This window comes from Coregonus clupeaformis, chromosome 5, assembly GCF_020615455.1.
Source record: "Coregonus clupeaformis isolate EN_2021a chromosome 5, ASM2061545v1, whole genome shotgun sequence".
Lineage (NCBI taxonomy): Eukaryota > Metazoa > Chordata > Actinopteri > Salmoniformes > Salmonidae > Coregonus > Coregonus clupeaformis.
Window position 1 is genome coordinate 46,421,794 of NC_059196.1, and position 22,815 is coordinate 46,444,608.

Here is a 22,815-nt window from a genome sequence, read left to right on the forward strand (position 1 = left end):
TATGCAGACAAAAAAATACAAAGATCCTAGCCCTACCTCCCCCCTTCAAAAACACCCTCCACACACACACAAACTCCAGCCAATATGTCCCTTATGCCACAGACCTGCCCTTGGGAATTTCCTCTCTCTCTCCTACTGTAATGCTATTGGCAGAGCCTATTAATGTCTGCAGCAATCATCAAGTGCTTGTTGTATCCTCCCTAACCACTTCCACCCTCACTTAAATGGATTAAGACCCTCTTAAAAAGGGTCTGTGGAGAAGTTCTGAGCCTACTATGACCTATAGCATCACCATCACATAGCCATAACCAGGACACGCCTACAACAACACATACACAGATTGTAATGTTTAGCCTATTTTTATTTATTATTTGGTCAGGGACTATGCTGGCCATAACTGGTTTAAATCAGATGTAGGCAAATAGCTAATTTCCATCTGTGGTCCCGAGAAACACACAAAGCATCATGACATCACAGAATCTGGCGGCCACAATGTGTACTTGGTTGACTCAGCAGAGGGTTTGCAGTTCACTTCTAGCTAGCCTCTGTGTTAATAGATGAGTGAATGGGCTTCTCTGATAATGTCCACTGGTCATTGCAAGAACACAAACATACACTTACTGGGATACAGCTTGAGCAAGTGTGAAATATAGAATAGTTGAGTGATCATGCCAAACATGGTTATTCAAGGTGTCTGGGGTGTGTATCTCAATAGTCTACATTTTCCTTCATCTGCACTGACATAGGAAATAACCTAGCGGGCAAAAGCAACATTTGAGTGGGCATTTACCACATTCATTGGAGGTCAGTACTAAAATAAGGAGAGAAACAAGGGAGAGGAGTCCATATTAGACTATTGAGACCAACCCCTAGAATCACCCTTCACATACAAAAAAGTATCCCCATTTTAACCTTAACCATGATGTGAGTGGAACAATATCCTATCAGGATTCAGTGGTTAGGAGCCACTTCAGTCGTATGCAAGTTCACGTATGTTGGCCTCAGGTAGATGAGATTAGATTAAGTGATTTGGTCTAAATACTGCTTGGAAAAAAAAAAGAGAGAGAAACAGAGTCTGCGTCCCAAATGACACCTTATTCCCATATAGTGCACTACTTTTGACAAGAGCCCATTTGAGGCGCATGACAGAGAGCGATAGCAGACTGTTAGCGTGAACCCAGAGAGGATGGGAGGAGTGGGCAGAGAGCATGCATGCTGTTTGTGCTTGGATTGGCTGCAAGATGGAGCCTGGAAATCATGTAACATACACAGACCTAGACATGCATACAGACAGAAAAAACGCATCAAACAGGCATGCAAACAACACACGATTATCCCTAGGTACGGCATGTGCGGTCAGGCATAGCTCGTCCATTTACACAATCACTCCCGCTAAAGACAACTCATCCAGTCCATTCACTATTCCTAAATCTACTCTAGTGCTTCTCTGAATGTAATCAGTAGTGCGAGCCAGCTTTTCCAGGGTACAGTTAACCCATTTTCTACTCAGAGGAGCACACCAAATCACCACCATTCACATTCCGGGTGCCATGGAAACATAAGCTGTTCTCTGTGTGTGTGTGTGTGTGTGTGTGTATTAGTGTGTATGCACGTGTACAGTACAGTCAAAAGTTTGGACCCACCTGCCCATTCCAGGGTTTTCTTTATTTTTACTATTTTCCACATTGTAGATAATAGTGAAGACATGAAAACTATGAAATAACACACGGAATCATGTAGTAACCAAGAAGTGTTGTTAAACAAATCAAAATATATTTTATAATTGGATTCTTCAAAATAGCCACTTTGCCTTGATGACAGCTTTGCACACTCTTGTCATTCTCAACCAGCTTCACCTGGAATGCTTTTTTCCAACAGTCTTGAAGGAGTTCCCACATATTCTGAGCACTTGTTGGCTGCTTTTCCTTCACTCTGCGTGGTCCGACTCATCCCCAAACCATCTCAATTGGGTTGAGGTCGGGGGATCAGTTTGCTCCCTCCTTCTTGGTAAAATAGCCCTTACACAGCCTGGAGGTGTCTAATGGTCTAATGTCCCATTGCTCGTGTTTCTTGGCCCAAGCAAGTCTCTTCTTCTTATTGGTGTCCTTTAGTAATGGTTTCTTTGCAGCAATTCAATCATGAAGGTCTGATTCACACAGTCTCCTCTGAACAGTTGATGTTGAGATGTGTCTGTTACTTGAACTCAGTGAAGCATTTATTTGGACTGCAATTTCTGAGGCTGGTAACTCTAATGAACTTATCCTCAGCAGCAGAGGTAACTCTGGGTCTTACATTCCTGTTGGCAGTCCTCATGAGAGCCAGTTTCATCATAGCGCTTGATGGTTTTTGCAACTGCACTTGAAGAAACTTTCAAAGTTCTTGACATTTTCCGTATTGACGGACCTTCATGTCTTAAAGTAATGATGGACTGTCGTTTTCTTTGCTTATTCGAGCTGTTCCTGCCATAATATGGACTTGGTCTTTTTTTACCAAATAGGGCTATCTTCTGTATACCCCCTACCTTGTCACAACACAACTGATTGGCTCAAACACATTAAGAAGGAAAGCAATTCCACAAATTAACTTTAAAAGAAGGCATACCTGTTAATTGAAATGCATTTCAGGTGACTACCTCATGAAGCTGGTTGAGAGAATGCCAAGAGTGTGCAAAGCTGTCATCAAGGCAAAAGGTGGCTATTTGAAGAATCTCAAATATAAAATATAGTTTGATTTGTTTAACACTTTTTTTGTTACTACATGATTCCATTTGTGTTCTTTCATACTTTATGTCTTCACTACTATTCTACAATATAAAAAATAGTAAAATAAAGAAAAACCCTTGAATGAGTAGGTGTGTCCAAACTTTTGACTGGTACTGTGGTATGCATGCATGCATGCATGCACTGTCTATACATGAGTATGTATGTACAGTTGAAGTCGGAAGTTTAAATATACCTTTGCAAAGTATATTTAAACTCAGTTTTCAAGCAATTCCTGACATTTAATCCTAGTAAAAATTCCCTGTCTTAAGAAAGACCTTCCCAGCGGGTCGAAGTTTACATACACTCAATTAGTATTTGTGTAGCACTGCCTTTAAAATTGTTTAACTTGGGTCAAACGTTTTGGGTAGCCTTCCACAAGCTTCCCACAATAAGTTGGGTGAATTCTGGCCCATTCCTCCTGACAGAGCTGGTGTAACTGAGTCAGGTTTGTAGGCCTCGCCTTGCTCGCACACACACTTTTTCAGTGCTGCCCACACATTTTCTATAGGATTGGGGGTCAGGGCTTTGTGATGGCCACTCCAATACCTTGACTTTGTTGTCCTTGGGCCTTTACCACAACTTTGGAAGTATGCTTGGGGTCATTGTCCTTTGAAGACCCATTTGCGACCAAGCTTTAACTTCTGACTGATGTCTTGATGTTGCTTCAATACATCCTACATATTTTCCTTCCTCATGATGCCATCTATTTTGTGAAATGCACCAGTCCCTCCTGCAGTAAAGCACCCCCCACAGCATGACGCGGCCACCCCAGTGTGCTTCAGGGTTGGGAGTGGTGTTCTTTGGCTTGCAGAGTCACTCCTTATTCTTCCAAACAGTTCTATTTTTGATTCTTAGACCAGAGGACATTTCTCTAAAAAGTACAATCTTTGTCCCCATGTGCAGTTGCAAACCGTAGTCTGGCTTTTTTATGGCTGTTTGGAGCAGTTGCTTCTTCCTTGCTGAGCAGCCTTTCAGGTTATGGGTTGATATAAGACTCAGTTTACTGTGGATATAGGTACTTTTGCACTCGTTTCCTCCAGAATCTTCAAGGTCCTTTGCTGTTGTTCTGGGATTGATTTGCACCAAAGTACGTTCATCTCTAGGAGACAGAACTCGTCTCTCCTTCCTGAGCGGTATGACAGCTGCGTGGTCCCATGGTGTTTATACTTACGTACTATTGTTTGTACAGATGAACAGGGTACCTTCAGGCATTTGGAAATTGCTCCCAAGGATGAACCAGACTTGTGGAGGTCTACAATTTTTTTCTGAGGTCTTGGCTGATTTATTTTGATTTTCCCTGATGTCAAGCAAAGCCGGCACTGAGTTTTGAAGGTAGGCCTTGAAATACTTACAGGTACAACTCCAATTGACTCAAATTATGTCAATCAGAAGCTTCTAAAGCCATATCATTTTCTGGAATTTTCCAAGCTGTTTAAAAGGCACAGTCAACTTAGTGTATGTAAACTTCTGACCCACTGGAATTGTGATACAGTGAATTATAAGTGAAATAATCTGTCTGTAAACAATTGTTGGAAAAATTACTTGTGTCATGCACAAAGTAGATGTACGTGACCCAACTTCCCAAAACTATAGTTTGTTAACAAGAAATTGTGGAGTGGTGAAATTTAACAACTCCAAACCTAAGTGTATGTAAACTTCTGACTTCAACTGTATGTTATGTACAGTGAGGGAAAAAGTATTTGATCCCTGCTGATTTTGTCGTTTGCCCACTGACAAAGACACTTGATCAGTCTATAATTTTAATGGTAGGTTTATTTGAACAGTGAGAGACACAGAATACAACAACAAAATCCAGAAAACGCATGTCAAAAATGTTATGAATTGATTTGCATTTTAAATGAGGGAAATAAGTTTTTGACCCCTCTGCAAAACATGACTTAGTACTTGGTGGCAAAACCCTTGTTGGCAATCACAGGAGGTCAGACATTTCTTGTAGTTGGCCACCAGGTTTGCACACATCTCAGGAGGGATTTGCGTCCCACTCCTCTTTGCAGATCTTCTCCAAGTCATTAAGGTTTCGAGGCTGACGTTTGGCAACTCGAACCTTCAGCTCCCTCCACAGATTTTCTGAGGGATTAAGGTCTGGAGACTGGCTAAGCCACTCCAGGACCTTCATGTGCTTAATCTTGGCAGCCACTCCTTTGTTGCCTTGGCCGATGTGGTTTTGGGTCATTGTCATGCTGGAATACCCATCCAGCACCGACCCATTTTCAATGCCCTGGCTGACGGAAGGAGGTTCTCACAATTTTGATGGTATATGGCCCCGTCCATCGTCCCTTCCTGATGCGGTGAAGTTGTCCTGTCCCCTTAGTAGAAAAACACCCCCAAAGCGTAATGTTTCCACCTCCATGTTTGACGGTGGGGATGGTGTTCTTGGGGTCATAGGCAGCATTCCTCCTCCTCCAAACACGGCGAGTTGAGTTGATGCCAAAGAGCTCGATTTTGGTCTCATCTGACCACAACACTTTCACCCAGTTCTCCTCTGAATTATTCAGATGTTCATTGGCAAACTTCAGACGGGCCTGTATATGGTGCTTTCCTGAGCAGGGGGACCTTGAGGGCGCTGCAGGATTTCCAGTCCTTTCACGGCGTAGTGTGTTACCAATTGTTTTCTTGGTGACTATGGTCCCAGCTGCCTTGAGATCATTGACAAGATCCTCCCGTGTAGTTCTGGGCTGATTCCTCACCGTTCTCATGATCATTGTAACTCCACGAGGTGAGAGCCCAGGCCGAGGGAGATTGAGAGTTGTGTGTTTCTTCCATTTGCGGAACAATCGCACCAACTGTTTGTGTCACCTTCTCACCAAGCTGCTTGGCGATGGTCTTGTAGCCCATTCCAGCCTTGTGTAGGTCTACAATCTTGTCCCTGACATCCTTGGAGAGCTCTTTGGTCTTGGCCATGGTGGAGAGTTTGGAATCTGATTGATTGATTGCTTCTGTGGACAGGTGTCTTTATTACAGTGGAACAAGCCTGAGATTAGAGCACTCCCCTTTCAAAAACACCTGGGAGACAGAAATCTTTCTGATTGAGAGGGGGTCAAATACTTATTTCCCTCATTAAAATGCAAATCAACTTATAAAATTTTTGACATGCTTTTCTGGATTTTGTTGTTGTTATTCTGTCTCTCACTGTTCAAATAAACCTACCATTAAAATTATAGACTGATCATTTCTTTGTCAGTGGGCAAAACGTACAAAATCAGCAGGGGATCAAATACTTTTTTCCAGTATGAATCATATGATGTTATTTCATAAGAGTTTTGATGTTTTCACTATTATTCTACAATATAAAATAGTAAAAATAAAGAAAAACCCTTGAATGAGTAGGTGTGTCCAAACTTTTGACTGGTACAAGTAAAAAAAAACTGTATGTAAGTAATACAGTACAGAGGGTGGTAGGCCACCCGTGAATGACATGCTGCTACGTCTCCAGCACCACCATATTCAAATTAATTTTAACCTCTCCAATGTGTGTGTCACTCATTAATACACTGCATAACAAACAGCAGGAGAACTCTCCAGTGTTACGCTTCCAGCATCTCCATCAAGTGCTCTGGGTTGGTTTTCATATAGCTACAGATATAGATCAGCTTCCCCCTCCCCCAATCCTTACATTAACCATTACTGTGGGAAATGCAAAACTGACCCAAGATAACCATCTAATTTGTTGTTGTGAAGGTGTGTGGGAGACTTTCAGTACAATGGTGGATTTCGCATTGATTCATGCTTCTTTGTGAGCCATTGACATCCCCTACTGGTATGAGTGGGAATACACTTGTTGTGAGTGGGTATTTGCATGTGTGTGTGTGTGTGTTGAACGTGTGTGTGTTGCAACCAATTACCACCAGCTAGTCACCCTGCACATTAACAACCCCCAGCCAGAACCAGCCTGGCTTCCAGCAGCAACCATTGCCACGTCGACCCACATCCTACACATGGGTCATCATAAACGTCAAAAGGACACCAGTGTTGTAAGCCTTTAAGGCCCAGCAGGCTGTGTCCAAACTGGATAAGTCAATAAGTGGTCAACCGTTCAGTAGCCTAGCCACTACAAACTATCAATACCGGCAGCAAGCAAGGCAATATTGCCACACTGCAGCATGGTTTGAGCAACATGCAGTGGATATCACTATTTTCCATGCATGCATTAGAGAGATGCAACCTAGACACTAAGTCCTTCATTGATGTCTCCTTTTAGATCCTGGTGAGAGGATAATGTGAATAAGCAACATGCCAGAAACTCCACTTAGCCCCAACCAGAAGGCTAGGCAGCGCTATTACAACTTTCTTATACCCATTCGATCCTTAAAATCTACAAAGGCCCATATAAAGGAGTGAACTGCATAGTTACTGGTACCTTTCTCTGCCTTTCATAGCAGTTCTCAATACGATTCCTGGAGGGGAACCGCCAGGTTGCAAAATGTTTACATTCTAGCCCAACACTCTCTCAATTCACACCTGATTCAACTCATCAACTAATCACCAATCTCTTGATGAAGTTAATCTGGTGTGTCAATACTAGGAAATAACAAACCTGCACCTCCTGGGTATTACCACCCCTAATCCTAACCATTATTGGAGAAATGATAAACCGACCCTGATCAGTGTCTAGGGGCAATTCTACCTACTCCGGAAATGAGAAACACTGCACATATACAATATATGTAGGCGCATGAGAAGAGAAAACAATCCCTCAGGTCCAGCTCTGGGAACGCTGCACTAAACTGGTGCAGTAGTGGAGGAACGCGCATCCTGCTAACATACTGCGGCACCCGTTCCACGTTACTTCCTGTTTCTGAGAAATAGTTACTGCATTCATGAGCCACTGATGTCACAGGGAGGACTTTGCCACTGTGTGGTGGGGAAGCCATCCAAGAAAAGAGATGGGGAGAGAGGGGAGTTAGAGAGAGACGAGAGAGGGAGCGAGAGCCACGATACCCTAATTATCAGAATCCAGAAAAGAGCCATTAAATTCTAAGCAACCACCTGAGAAATGAAGCGATTCCCAAACCTTCCATAACAAAACCCTCAGCTAAAGAGAGATGAACCTAGAGAAAATTCCCCTCAGCAAGTTGGTCCTGGGGCTCTGTTCACAAACACAAATAGACCCACAGAGCCCCAGGTCAGCAACACAATTAGACCCATCCAAAACATTAGAAAATGCAAAGATAATTACTTGAACATTGGAAAGAACTAACCAAAAAACTAAGCAAACTGGAATGCTTTTATTTGGCCCTAAACAGAGAGTACAGTGGCAGAATACCTGACTACTGTGACTGACCCAAAATTAAGGGAAACCTTTGACATGTACAGACTCAGTGAGCAGACCTGGCTCTTGAGAGAAGACAGGCCTTATGTGCCCACTGCCCACAAAATGAGGTGGAAACTGAGCTGCACTTCCTAACCTCCTGCCAAATGTATGACCATATTGGAGACACATATTTCCCTCAGATTACACAGACCTAAAAATTATTTGAAAACAAATCCAATTTTAATAAACTCCCATATCTATTAGGTGAAATACCACAGTGTGTCATCACAGCAGCAATATTTGGGACCTGTTGCCACAAGAAAAGGGCAACCAGTAGAGCACATTGTAAATACATCCTATATTTATCTGTCGATTTATTTCCCTTTCGTACTTCAACTATTTGCACATTGTACATAGCCAGTAATATAACATTTGAAATGTCTATTCTTTTGAAACGTTTGTAAGTGTAATGTTTACTGTTAATTTCAGACTGCTTATCACTTTTGTTTGTTGATCTTTTTCCACTTGCTTTGGCAATGTAAACGTGTTTCCCATGCCAATAAAGCCCTTTTGAATTGAGAGAGGCAGAGCAAGAGAGATGAAAAGAGAGAGATAGACAAAAGAGAGCGAGAGGAAAGTGAGAGGGTTATGTAATAAGACTTTACAGTGCATTCAATTACAGAATCTGCTTAGAGGAACTGGGGTCTGAGGAAAAGGAATGTGAAATTGAATGACTGCTAAAGCCGTGACTGAAGCAATGTTATTAATTCATGTGAAGACTACTGGAGCATACCAAAGTACTGTGTGAATGTAAGAATGGATTTCATACAAACTTCATGAATGAGTCTAAATGAAAGAAAACAACAAATGAGATAGTAGTACGTGCAACAACAGACATACCATCTTATCCAGCAACCTACAATGACCGAGTAGTGAAATAAGTCAGCTGAAGCAATCACATATTATGACCATTGCAAGTAAAACGATTCAACAAAAACAAGGAGTACAAGAAATGAATAACCTAAAATGCTAACATAGCATCAATAGTTCTAATCCAGCGCAGGCCTACATACTCTAGTCCTGTCCTTGGGCTGTATGGATCAAGCATCTCAGAGTAGGAGGGCTGATTTAGGGTCAGTTTAGCCTTTTAGATCACCATAAATAAGATTACATGGACAGGGGGACCTGATCGATCGTAGGTCAGCACTCTACTCTGAGAACCTTGATATATGGCCCCAGATGAGTTTCATCCATGCATCCCTCCTCACCTATGATGCCATGTTACCCAATCAGACAGAGGATGGCCCTTCAAAACCATCCTGAGTGCCATTCAAGAAGCTGTGGGTGGTGAAACATGTTGCCAGTAGCTGATGGGTGGAGAAATGTTTTTATATGGCAACAATGTAGGAGAATAGCCTACAACAAGTCAAACCATAAAACTATATTAAATCAAACAAGACTGCATATGACACGCATTGATTTCTTGTGCTGATAAAGCAAGTGACAGAGTGACTGAAACAACATTTCAACATTGTTTGAGTAGCCTATTTCAATCTTCGCCCGTACAATAACGCATGTGTCCCATGCATGCGCTCTAGACTACATGCATCGTTTGATAAAACAAATTGCAATAATTTACAATGACGCATCAAACAACGAACACATTGAACAGACCTTCGAAGTATCCCTTCAAGAATAAACTGAGAAATACTCACGTTTTTGTTAGAGCATTTGTGTATGGTCAATCAGTCTCGTCAGGGCAATATTTACGAGAGGAGCAAAACTGTGCGCCCTGGCTTCTCTGTCAATTTCAGTGGAAATGAAGCAGTGGGTTGGTTCTACGCTGCAGCTTTAAATGCATATCTGTTGTGACAAAAAAGCGAGGCAGGGAGGCAATCCCAGTGGAATACACACATGCATTAACCCAATCCGCTTTAAAAAAAGGACCATGAATATTACATTCATTGATGTTACGGAGCAGATGTAAAAAAATAGACTATATTTCATACATTATTCAAGTGTATGCTGCTTTTGTGATTTCATTTTTTTTTTGTGACAGGGTGGAGAATTGACTGTTTGTTTGTTTTCTATTTTATTATTTGTAGCCTATGCCTTAACATACAAATATTTAGATGATAAATATTAAATATTATATATAGATTTGTTTTATTTTTAATAATTTCGAAATAGCTCCTTCCCACAATAATTATTTCACATAGCCTAATCAAACTCATGAAAGTTTGCAAACTTTGACTCTAAAATCACATAGGCCAAACACATGTTGGGCAATTCTTTTGACACTCCAATTGTGAAAGTTTTGTTCACTTCGATGTTCAACTTTATCCCGTACGTGCTGAACTTGCAGCGTGGCCTTGGTTACTAAAGGGGATCACTCTCTGCAGCCTCTCCCCTCCCAGGAGGGAGGCTGTTGCTATGACAACCTACATTATGCAACAGTCCATGAAAGCCCCTTTCAGATACTTAAAAAAGAAAAGAAAAGAAGGAAGAAGTTATTTTCATTCCTTTTTGATTATAGAATTCCTTGATAGTTTGATAGTGACAGAAAGAGAAGAAGCAAGCTGGCTCGGAGTGGGGGGGGTCTGTGAAGGTGCAGGCCTGTCTCCCCCTACCTAACCCTAAACAGAACAGATTATAACTTTACAATGTATTGTGCACTGTGCTGGGAGAATACTAAAGTAATACGCATGTGGTGCACAGAACACACTGGTGCGTAGCAGGACACCGCATCCAAGTCATAGACTGTTCTCTCTGCTACCGCTTGGGCAAGCAGTACCGATGCACCAAGTCTGGAACCAACAAGACCCAGAACAGCTTCTACCCCAAGCCATAAGACTGCTAAATAGTTAGTTAAATAGTTAACCAACCCAGACTATCTGCATTGACCCTTTTTGCACTAACTTTTTGACTCATCACATACGCTGCTGTTACTGTTTATTATCTATCCTGTTGCATGGTCCACTTTATCCCTACCTACAGTGTGAGATTCTGGAAAGTATTCAAACCCCTTCCCTATTTCCACATTTTGTTACATTACAGCCTTATTCTAAAATGGATTAAATAAAACATGTCCCTCATCAATCTACACAGAATACCACATAATGACAAAGTAAAAACAGGTTTTTAGGAATTTTTGCAAATGTATTAAAAATGAAAAACAGAAATACCTTATTTACATAAGTATTCAGACCCTTTGCTATGAGACTCAACAATTGAGCTCAGGTGCATCCTGTTTCCATTGAAAATCCTTGAGATGTTTCTTCAACTTGATTGGAGTCCACCTGTGGTAAATTAAATTGATTGGACATGATTTGGAAAGGCACACACCTGTCTATATAAGGTCCCACCGTTGACAGTGAAAAACAGGTAGGAGCAAAAACCAAGCCATGAGGTCGAAGGAATTGTCCGTAGAGCTCCGAGACAGGATTGTGTCGGGAGGCACAGATCTGTTGGGGAAGGCTACCAAAACATTTCTGCAGCATTGGAGGTCCCCAAGAACACAGTGGCCTCCATCATTCTTAAATAGAAGAAGTTTGGAACCACCAAGACTCTTCCTAGAGCCCCCGGCCGCCCAGCCAAACTGAGCAATCGGGGGAGAAGAGCCTTGTCAGGGAGGTGACCAAGAACGCGATGGTCAGAGCTCTGACAGAGCTCCAGAGTTCCTCTGTGGAGATGGGGAGAACCTTCCAGAAGGACAACCATCTCTGCAGCACTCCCCACCCATCAGGCCTTTAGTAGAGGGCCAGACGGAAGCCACTCCTCAGTAATAGGCACATGACAGCCTGCTTGGAGTTTGCCAAAAGGCACCTAGAAGGACTCTCAGACCATGAAAACAAGATTCTCTGGTCTGATGAAACCAAGATTGAACTCTTTGGCCTGAATGCCAAGCGTCACGTCTGGAGAAACCTGGCACCATCCCCACTGTGAAGCATGGGGGTAGCGTCATGCCTTGGGGATGTTTTTCAGCGGCAGGGACTGGGACACTAGTCGGGATCGAGGGAAAGATGAATGGAGCAAAAGTACAGAGATCCTTGATGAAAACCTGCTCCAGATCGCTCCAGTACCTCAGACTGGGGGCGAAGGTTCACCTTCCAACAGGACTACAACCCCAAGACACACAGCCAACGCAGGGAGTGGCTTTGGGACAACCACAGATCACAGTCTAGTAAGTACACATTTTCTCCTCAATAAAGTAGCTATCAAGCAAAGTTAGAGCTAGTAAGGAGGGAAAAAGTCAAGTGCAAGATGTTAGTTCACCATAACTATTAGTGGGGAAAACAAACTGACCCAATATCAGCATCCGGGGTAACTTCACAATACACCAGTGCATGACGGGATTAGTATTGTTTCAGAATGGCCTCATTGACAGTGTCTCATTCACAGTGTTTTGATTGAGCTTTGGTCAGAGGTTGACAAAGCACAATTAAAGTGCAGAAGCCTGCTCCGCAGAGGGTAGGAAGTGCTGGGGGTTGGTTTGTGGTGGCTGAATTTTTCACGCTCTTTTTCTCACTCACTCATCCACTTACTCATATACACAAAAATGACGGTCCAAATGGAAATAATTTTGTGACAAATGTTGTTGTAAAAATTATATATTATTACAGAGTCCTTGGTCTAGCGGTAACACTCCCGGCTTCAGTCACATACACTGCTCCCTTGCAAATGCATTTTATAAAGCCCTTTTAACATCAGCAGTTGTCACAAAGTGCTTTACAGTTACCCAGCCTAAAACCCAGAAGAGGAAGCATTTCAAACTGTTTAGAAAAACTGTAAAAAGTACAATATATATTTAATAAAGGAACATCTTCAACTCCATCCTAAGCCTTTGGTCCCAAAGTGGAACCGTTTCTCATCTTTTTTTGTCATTTGGGTGGGGAGGAATAAACATTATCAGGGGCTTTTTCACCATTGCAGACAAAACAGGGGAAAAATTTAGTTGTAATTTTAAAATCCCCAGACCCCTTACTGTGTCTCTGTTGGAGTGAATCAGAAATGATAGTGCGTGCATTTGAACAGATCAAGAGACCTACATTCTCTGAGCATTTACATAGGTAAGTCATTTTAAAGGAGGGCAATTAGATCCCGAGTGTCTTGGTTGATGTAGAATAATGAACCCAGTAAATTTGCTCAAATTATGGCTAAGCTTGATGGCATGAAATTAGTGAATTGTGTAAACATTTGTAAGGATATGTATTTCTTTCATGATTTTTTCAAGGAAACCAGCCACTTTGATAGAAAAGCTGCCCCAATTCGAATTAGTCAACGCCACTGTTTTTGCCAAAAAATCTAATAAAAAAAATAACACTAATCTAAATTAGTCTGACATTATCGTGCCTCAAAAGTTGTCTAATGTTGAACTGAGTCCATATTCCACCTTCGTTTTTGTGTATATTCCTCTCCACAAGCATAAGGAGAAATATGCAGGCTTCAATGAAAAACATAATGGAAAAAGATTGGCACCATGTAAAATGATTCTAATACCTGTGAACTATCCATTTAACATATATTTATATTTTACAGTCATGATAATGATACTATGTTTGTTGAGGTTTCGCTCCTTACCCCATGGCTGCTTTCTTCGTCTCTTCTCTCTCTGACACAGCTCTTTCTCGCTGAGGTAGTGTGGTGAGTAAGGGGGATGATACGACAGTCACCCTCAGATCACATCATGAAAGGACCTGCAGCAGGAAGAGGCAACCACATTAGTGTCATACACCCACATTGACACAATACCTGAATATGGTCACAAGCTTAAATCAGGGTTCCCATTTCAAAGGCATTCTCTTTGAGAGGGTGAGACAAGATGGCAGCTTGTCATCTATCTGAATCCAGACGGTTTACCTTTCAAGGGGTATTTGTTTACTATGCATACTATCTACCTGCACATTTTTACTACCATTTGTGTGTTTCCCCACCAATATTCACATTATTGTTCTGACAGGTGTCCATGATATTTGTGTGTCACTGAATCCAAGGAGGCCAGGTACAGGCATCAAAACATCAATTAAGTGTAAGTATTATATAAATTGTGGTTTAAAAAGTGTTTCAGCACACCAAACCTTATTTTTTCACACTTGCTAAGTCCACCAATGTTCATCTAGTCATTAGTTTGTCAAAGCCTTTAATAAGAGTGCGACTGAATGATGTGACACAATATGCTAATGTTTGACATCCTCATGGTGAGATATAAACACCAACTGAAACACTAACTCATTTCAAGGCTCTGCTGTATACAATATGTGGTGTCACTAATTGTAGCTAATGTTGATGCATTAGCCCTTTAGACTAGGGTGATAGAATCTAAGACAAATGCTTGTAGACAGACTGAACATTTACATTTAAGTCATTTAGCAGACGCTCTTATCCAGAGCGACTTACAAATTGTCTCATTATTGTCTCATTATTTGCAGGGTTGGGGAGTAACAATCCATTACATGTAATGGATTACAAAAAAACTAACTGTAATCTGTTACATTACCAGCAAAAAATATTGAAAACAGATTACAGATACTTTTGAAAAACTAGATGATTACTTCTAGGATTACTTTTAAATTATTTGACACCTTTCTGTTTTCTCAATGATATTTCAATCAGCATAGAAAAAAAGTGCAAGTTTAAAGTTTGTTCAGCCGAAGCGAGTCTGACCACAAGTCGAGAGACCACTATGATGACACACCAAATGTGTTTTGATGGATCACGGGAAAAGAGCAGGAATAGGCTTTTGTATGCTACAGCCAAGCTGTCTTCCAATGGTGCGACTGTTGTCAGCATCCAAAGATGATCCAACTTGAATAAATGCTTGGAGGGAAGGATGACAGCAATGGTGCAGGTGTGCAGCCTATGGGCAAATATGGATAGCTTATCACTTATTATTGATATTTAGGCCACATAGTGCATTGATGTGAATCACACTGCTTTCTCATTTAGCTATTTGCGATTACAGATTGGGGTTGTTGTGGATGGCTGTTCGGGAAAAATGTAGGCACGTACAGATGTGTATTTTAACCCAATAATGGTTGAATTTATTGAGTTTAAGCTGCCTATCAATCATTGTTTTTGCGACCAGTGGTGTATTCATTGCGGAAACTGTTTACTGTTTAACCAAACGGAAGCAAAGAGAGCAAAACAAGAGTTTATATTGGACAAATTGAGGTAGGCTAGGTCTCTCCCAGTTTCATTCCGTTTGCATCCGTTTTAGAACGTTTTGCAACAGAATCTACTATGAATTTAGGCCTACGCCCAGTGGACAGCCATCCAAAAAGTTTCTGACAGGTAACTAGTAACTGTAACGGATTACATTTAAAAAGTAACCTACCCAACCCTAATTGTTTGTGTATGTTCAAGCACACAGCAGGGAGTAGGGTACACACAATTACTCGTAGTCTTTAGAAAATGTACTGGGCTGATCACTAAACATGTCACACATGGGCAGAGAGATGGCACGACATGAAATAACAGTACACACAAACACACACCCCACTAAACACGAACCAACGTCTTTTGGACGTCTTTTTTGGTCCTGTCTGGAGAGCGTTCCATTTTTACATTTAGTCATTTAGCAGACTCTATCCAGGAGCGACTTCCACAGTAGTGAGTGCATACATTTTTCGTACTGGTCCCCCATGGGAATCAAAACCACAACCCTGGCATTGCAAGTGCCATGCTCTACCAACTGACTGGAAAGCACAGGAACGGGACTTGATTTCAACGTCCACAGATGTTGAGTTTTGGTTCAGATTTGGTCCGGACCGGCCTTGATTTGGGCCAAACATAGATTTCTAAGTTTGGTTCAGAATCTGAACCAGTCATAGACATCTATGTTTTACAAGTTTGGACAGCACAGCACACACAGTACAGCACATTAAAGTACATTACAGTACAGTCAGTAAAGACAAGTACATTTATAGTACAGTACAACACAGTAGAGCATAGTAGAGTACGAGTAAATTAAAGTGAATAAAAGTAAAGTATAGTTCAGTACAGTACAGCACAGTGAGTGTAGAGTATAATGTATTGTATGTACCTACTTTACTCTAATGTACTCTACTCTAGTGAACTCAACTGTACTGTACTCTACTCTACTGAATTAAACTCTACTGTACTGTGCTGTTGAAACTTGTGAAAACAGCCTAGACGTCTATGATTGTTTCAGACTTGGGTCTGGTCCGGACCGAACAAATTTGGATCACACTTTATTTGGATATTCTGGATAGTCCATCTGTAGATGCTCAACAGATGTTCATACTATCAACAAACTATCTGTTGATAAGCAACTGCTTGCTAAGGTTATGGTTATGGTTAGTTTAGAATAAGGTTAAGTTTAGTGTTAGGGCTAGGGTTAGGGTTAGTAGATAGTTAGTTGAAATGTTACTGATAGTCTAGATAATCTGTAGAGCATCTACAGATGGACTATCCAAATAAAGTATTACCCAAATGTGTACTTGTTTGGGGGCAGAGCTCATTAGAATAATACCCAGCATACTTTGCAAGTGTTTGTTTTTACATTTACATTTTGGTCATTCAGCAGACGCTCTTATCCCAGGGCGACTTACAGTTAGTAATCAACTAAGGTAGATAAACAACAGCATATCACAGACATTGCAAGAAAAAAAAATATATCAATCTGTTGCTATCTTCAATAATATAAATTAGTATTGTGATATAATGCTTACTTCATTGAGAATGTATGTGCAGTTGAAATTTGGCCATAGTCAATGACCAAAATATATGTATTTTCAACATCTGTAAATGATATAATTTCAACTTTCATTCAGATCCAAAAAAGAACCTGATTTCAACGTCTGGAAACTATGTATTTTAAATGTCCGGAAAATACGTCATTTTCACCTTTCATTCAGAACCTAAAATGAACTTAACTTCAACGTCTAGAAAATACATATTTTCAACATATGTTTAGTTACTGAGACACATGAAATCACACACACACAAAATCTGTCACACAAATCTGTCACACACACTTTACGAACGTTCAGCCATGCATGTGTGTCGCACTTTTGTGTTTACGTTTCCTTGAGCAGCCCAAATCCCAAGTGACATGACAGCTACCTGGAGATTTACTCACAGGAAACTCTCTCCAGCCTCTGCCGTTAGCCTCTTAGTCCTAAACACTACCGCAACTCTCTAATCCATCGGCCACTAGAATGTCTGCAACATGTAAGTAACATATACAATAAGTGGTATACATGTATGTCTTATAAGAAGTAGCCTATAATCATTCACAGGCATAATTCAAAAACCAAATGTTTTACTTTGTCACATATACTGTATGTGAGACACAGGAATTTTGAATCATACATGTTTTGCTGTGTTTTCTTATAGGAAGCAGGCCATAATCATATATGATTGACTTTAAAACATGTGTATAAATATTTTACATATGGGTGGTGCCCACTGTTCGTGCTCAACTGCGGGGCTCACCCAGGAAGTGAGGTCACTGTGATGTACAGAAGAAAAATCGGCCATGACAGGTGTACCCTTTAATTTGACAGGTGAGAAAGGTTACCAGTTTTGTACCAGAGAGGATTCAAATCTTTAGATCACAATCTTTGAATTTTAGTTTGAAAGGGTACCTGTGTTTTTGTGGCAAAGGAGCTGAACAGTGAACACTGGTTTGAATTAACTTTCATGCAGTGGCATTTTTAAGCTACAAGAACAGATATTAGGATAAATACTTTGGGGGCCATCATTCTAAGAGCTTTACATCAATGTTCATATATGGTTTAGCATTGCACCATGACAATGACATTTAATGACAACTTAAAGGGGTAGTTGACACTAAAATAAAAGTTTCACAAAAGTGGTCTACTGTTGAGATCAGTCCACGTCCCAAGTCATTTGCTAAATAGATACAGCTTTATGATAAGGAAAGATAGGGAGCACCTAATCTTGGAACATAAATGATGACAGAGGCTGATTGATACATACTGTATGTCTAAATGTAACCGGTGAATTTAGTTTTTGTACTTGATGCTGTATTTATGTTTTGTTATTGTCTATTATTTTCAGTCTTTATGTCTACCTTTAAAAAACAATAAAAACAATTGCAACAAGGCAACAGTAAACATGTCATCCCCCCACGAATGATGCAGGGCCCCCTTGGGCCAGTCAATGTAATTTTTGTAAATTATGGATCTCTATTGCAAGACTTATCATTCACCACGTTTCGTCAAAATCGGCCCAGTGGTGTCTGAGATATCGCGCGTGGATTAGCTACACTCAAATCCCTGAGCATGTGTTCCAAATTTCAGTCAAACAGATCAAGAGATATAAACATGTTTCCGTTATAGCGCCACCGTGAGGTCGATATGTTCTTGCATATGTTGAGTCTTGACACTGTTTGCAACATGTGTACCAAATATTGTTACAAGACGAATATCCTTGACTGATTTCTATGCATTTATGTGCCAGACCACGCCCACGTGAATGTTTATTGGTCAATAGCGGCCATGTTGTTTTAGGTACTAGTCTGGAAAATATTGCGTTGAGAGAACTTTGTCCATAGATGCCGCATATCAAGTTTCATGCAAATTGGTCATTCGGTGCCAGAAGAGTAGCGTTTTAAGTGTTTTTCCTCAAAATCCAAATGGCGGAAAATCCATCATGACGCAACTTATGGGTCCCTGAGGCAAATTTGTTCCTTGTGAGGAGAGGGACCTATATACTTAATGTCATGACTTTAGGTTAAATGGGTTGAAGAAGTGACCTTTCAAAGTTTGTATTTTCTATCGCTTGTTATAAAGGCGCCACCATCTGGCCAATCAGTGTATTTTTGTCTGTAAATGCCGGATCTCCTATGCCGGATCTCTATTGCAAGATGCATCATTCACCCAAATTATTGCGTGTGACTAACGTACGAACAAATCCACAGTCCCAACGACAGATCCACAGTCTGTCAGGAACAGAAGGACCCAAGAGCGCAAGTTCAAATTCAGAGTTCTTTATTCAAGGTTACAGGCGGGAAGAGGAGTCCCAGGGGTGTCAGGGGTCTTTCAGGGTCCTCCTGTGGGTACCTGTGCTCCAGGGGGTCACCAAATATCCGGGGTGTCCAGTCCAAGTGCTTAGTTGTGTGTTCCCGGTGATGGAGGCGGCGTATCGGGCTGAGGTGGTGAAACGTCTGGAGGCACGCTCATCTGGTGGTCGGAGACCTGGGGGAACACACACACACAACAGCAATATGAATGGCAGGCAGAAGTACAGATCAGGAGCTGGGCAAATATCGTGCCGTAGAGACACGGGGGTTACCGGAGGGGCTGAAATCGGAGGTAGTCGAGGTCCAGAAGGCAGGTTGGGATGGAAGACGGGGCAGTAGAACAAAAGGAGCAGTCAAGAAAGGATCGGGGTATCACAAACAGGAGTCAGGCGCGGACAGGCAGGTTTACTGGTCCAGGAGTTAGAAGGCGATCTGACCAGGGCTTGGCTGAAAACCAGGGCTTGACTATACTGGGAGAGGTAGTGAAATGCCCAGTTCAGCTGGCAGAGTAATTAGAACAGAGTGAGGGCAGGTGGAGCTAGTTAGGCTGAGTAGAGAGGGAGGTGGGCAGAGTGGAAGATAATTGGAATGCAATTAATGTTGCTAGCAGGGAGAGAGAGTGCTCTGACAGGACCCCCACTCAAGGGGGCCCCAAGAAGTCCCAAGAACAACATCATGCCGGGAGGGTGGAGGAGCAGGCGGCGGAGTCAGAACTCCTCCGAGCGGTCAGGTGGCTCTCTCATCCTCCAGAAGGAGCTGGAGGGTCACGGTCGGGGGAGACAGGACAGAGCACTGAGACAGGAGCAGGGCGGGCCGGACACTAGGAACCCCTCTTGGGCGGCCCCTACGGATTGCAGGCCCCAGATCAGGATGTAGTCGGTGGAAGTCAGTGACGAGGTCGGTCCACTATCCTCCTGGCCGGGATCCAGTCCTCTCCTCTGGATCATATCCCTCCCAATCAGCGAGTACCTGGAGACCCCTACCCCTTACGCCTAGGCCGGAGCAGCCGCCAGACGGTGAAGACAGGACCGCCATCTAGAGGCAGCGGAGGAGTGGGCGCCCGGAGCTGCAGGGACCAGGGACTTTCATGGACCGGCTTGACCTTGGAGGCAGTGGAAGGTGGGGTGGACCCCATGGAAGCGGGCAGCTGAAGTCGGACACGCCCGTTGGACTTGACTTTCTGCACAGGGAAAAGGACCAATGAAAGCGAGGGGCCAGCTTCGGAACAACCCGCAGCGGCCAGATCCGGGCAGACAGCCAGACCTTCTGACCAGCCGGTAGTAGGTGCCCCGGGGTCCTCCGTCGGTTCGCAGCGGCTTGCGTAGCCTGGTTCGAACTTCCAGAGCCTGTGTCGAGCCTGGGCCCAGAGTGCGCGGCAGCGGGCATACGCAAGCAGACGGACAGGTGGCATCCGCCCCTGGCTGGCAAGCAGTGAGGTTGATACCCGTAGACGCACTGAAAGGGAGAGCCCGGTGGAGGAACTGGAGTGAGTGAATTATGGGCATATTCCACCCAGAGCAGGTGTTGAGCCCAGGCCGAGGGGAAGCCCACACACCTCAGTGCCTTCTCCAGCTCTGGTTCTGCGTTCCAGTCTGGCCGTTTGACTGGGGTGGAATCAGGCGATAGGCTGGCTTGGTGGCCCCCAAGGAATGAGAACTCCTTCCAAAGGTTGCTGAAGTGCGGGCCCCGGTCTGACACTATATCCTGGGGTAGGCCATGGATCCGAAACACATGTTCCAGGACCACCTGGGGAGGTCTCTTTAGCAGAAGGTAGTTTGGGGAAGGGAGCACGAAGTAGGGTCATCTTATAAAGCGGTCAACAATGAAGTAAGGATGACTTGTGTCCGTCAGAGGGCGGAGACCCGTAACAAAGTCAGTGAAGCGATGGGACCAGGAGCCTCTTGGTATAAAATAGGGGTTGCAGCAACGCAGCAGAGGCTGGTTGGGAGTCTTGTTTCGGTTACAAGTGGGGACAAGCTCGGATGGAAGTCTCGGACATCCGTCTCATCCCCCGCCACCAGAACCGCTGGCGGACCAGATGAAGAGTGCGAGTGATGCCGGGATGACAGGCCAGGCCCAAGGATTCGTCCCCGCACTGAATACACAGGTGACCTGAGATTTGCTGGAACAAACAGGCGGTTAGGGGCGCTGGTGCTTGGACACGGCTGGACCCGAAGAGCCTCCATGGCCAGCTTCTCGATCTCCCAGGTGAGGGCCGCTGCGACCAGAGTGGCTGGGAAGAATAGGAGCTGTCGCGGTGGTCTCGTCCTTCCCTGAAGCATCCGGGAAGAGCATCAGGTTTGATGTTGCGGAGATCCCGGGCGGTAGAAGGCGTGGGGGTGAGGCGCGTAAAGAGCAGAGACCACCGCTGTTGGCCCGGGAGTTCAGCCTCCTGGCTGTTTGGATGCTCTCCCGGAGTTCTTGTGGTCTGTCCACACTACGAATGGTTCCTGTGAGCCCTCTAACCAGTGCCGCCATTCTTAAAAGCGAGCTTGACCAGCCAACAGCTCGCGGTTCCCAATGCTCGTGGTTGCATTCGGCAGAGGAGTTAGCTCGACGGGATGCAGAAGGCACAGGGGTGCATCTTGCCTGCATCTCAGCTGCTCTTTGGCTGCACCCACTCCCACGTCCAGAAGCATCTACCTCCACCACAAACTGCCTTGCTGCATCTGGCATCTGGAGGGATAGGGCAGAAGTGAAGCTATGTCTTGAGGATGGTGAAGGCCTTATCAGCTGATGTCCATTGAAGTGGTTGTTTAGTGCACTGTTTAGCGCCGTGAGGGTGCAGCCACTGTGCTATAGTTTCTGATGAATCTCCTATAAAAGTTGGCAAAGCCCGGGAACTGTTGCAACTTCTTCCGAGACTCAGGAACTGGCCAGGAAGTGACAGCCGACACCTTCGTGAGAATCCATCTGAATGCTGCCCTCAAGTCACCTCATACCCCAGGAATGAAACTTGGTGCTTGGCATGGAACTCGCACTTCTCTGCCTTCACGAAAAAGAGTTCTCCAGCAGGCGGCGCAGGACCAGCACCGGACGTGGTGCGTGTGTTCTGACAAGAGTCTTTGAGAATATTAAAATATCGTCCAAGGTACACAAATACGAGCGTGTTTAGCATGTCCCTGGGATATCATTCACTAGGGCTTGAAAAACTGCTGGGGCATTGGTGAGGCCGAGGGGCATCGAGATATTCTTGGTGGCCGGTTGGTGTGTTGAGCCGCTGTCTTCCATTGGTCTCCCTCCCTCATCCGCACCAGATGGTAGGCATTGCGAAGGTCAACGTAGTGACTACAGTGGCTCCCTGCAGCCCAGTTCGAGGCGAGGCAAATAAGGGCGGTGGGTAGCGATTCTTAACCGTGATGTCGTTCAGACCCGTGAGCATCTATGCATGGACCGAAGACACGTCCTTCTTGCCGACAAAGAAAGAATCCCGCTCCTGCGAGGCAAGACAACGGTCCTGAGTATCCCGAGCAAGAGAGTCATTAATGTAGTCCTCCATGGCCTTTCTTTCCGGGGCTGACAGTGAATACAGGCTGACCCTTGGGAGGTGCTGTGCCAGGCGGAGATCAATCGCGCAGTCATAGGGTCTGTGTGGGGGTAGAGATGTCGACTTGGATTTGTTGAACACCTCTTTCAGGCTGTGCGCTTGGACATTGGATATGTCGGGAGGGTGGCGCTAGATCCTTCCCGGTGAGCGGGCAGGGTGGCCCCCCGTTAAACAGGTCTGGTGACAACTCCTTCCCCACTCACCGGACATTGTTCCTGTCTCCCAG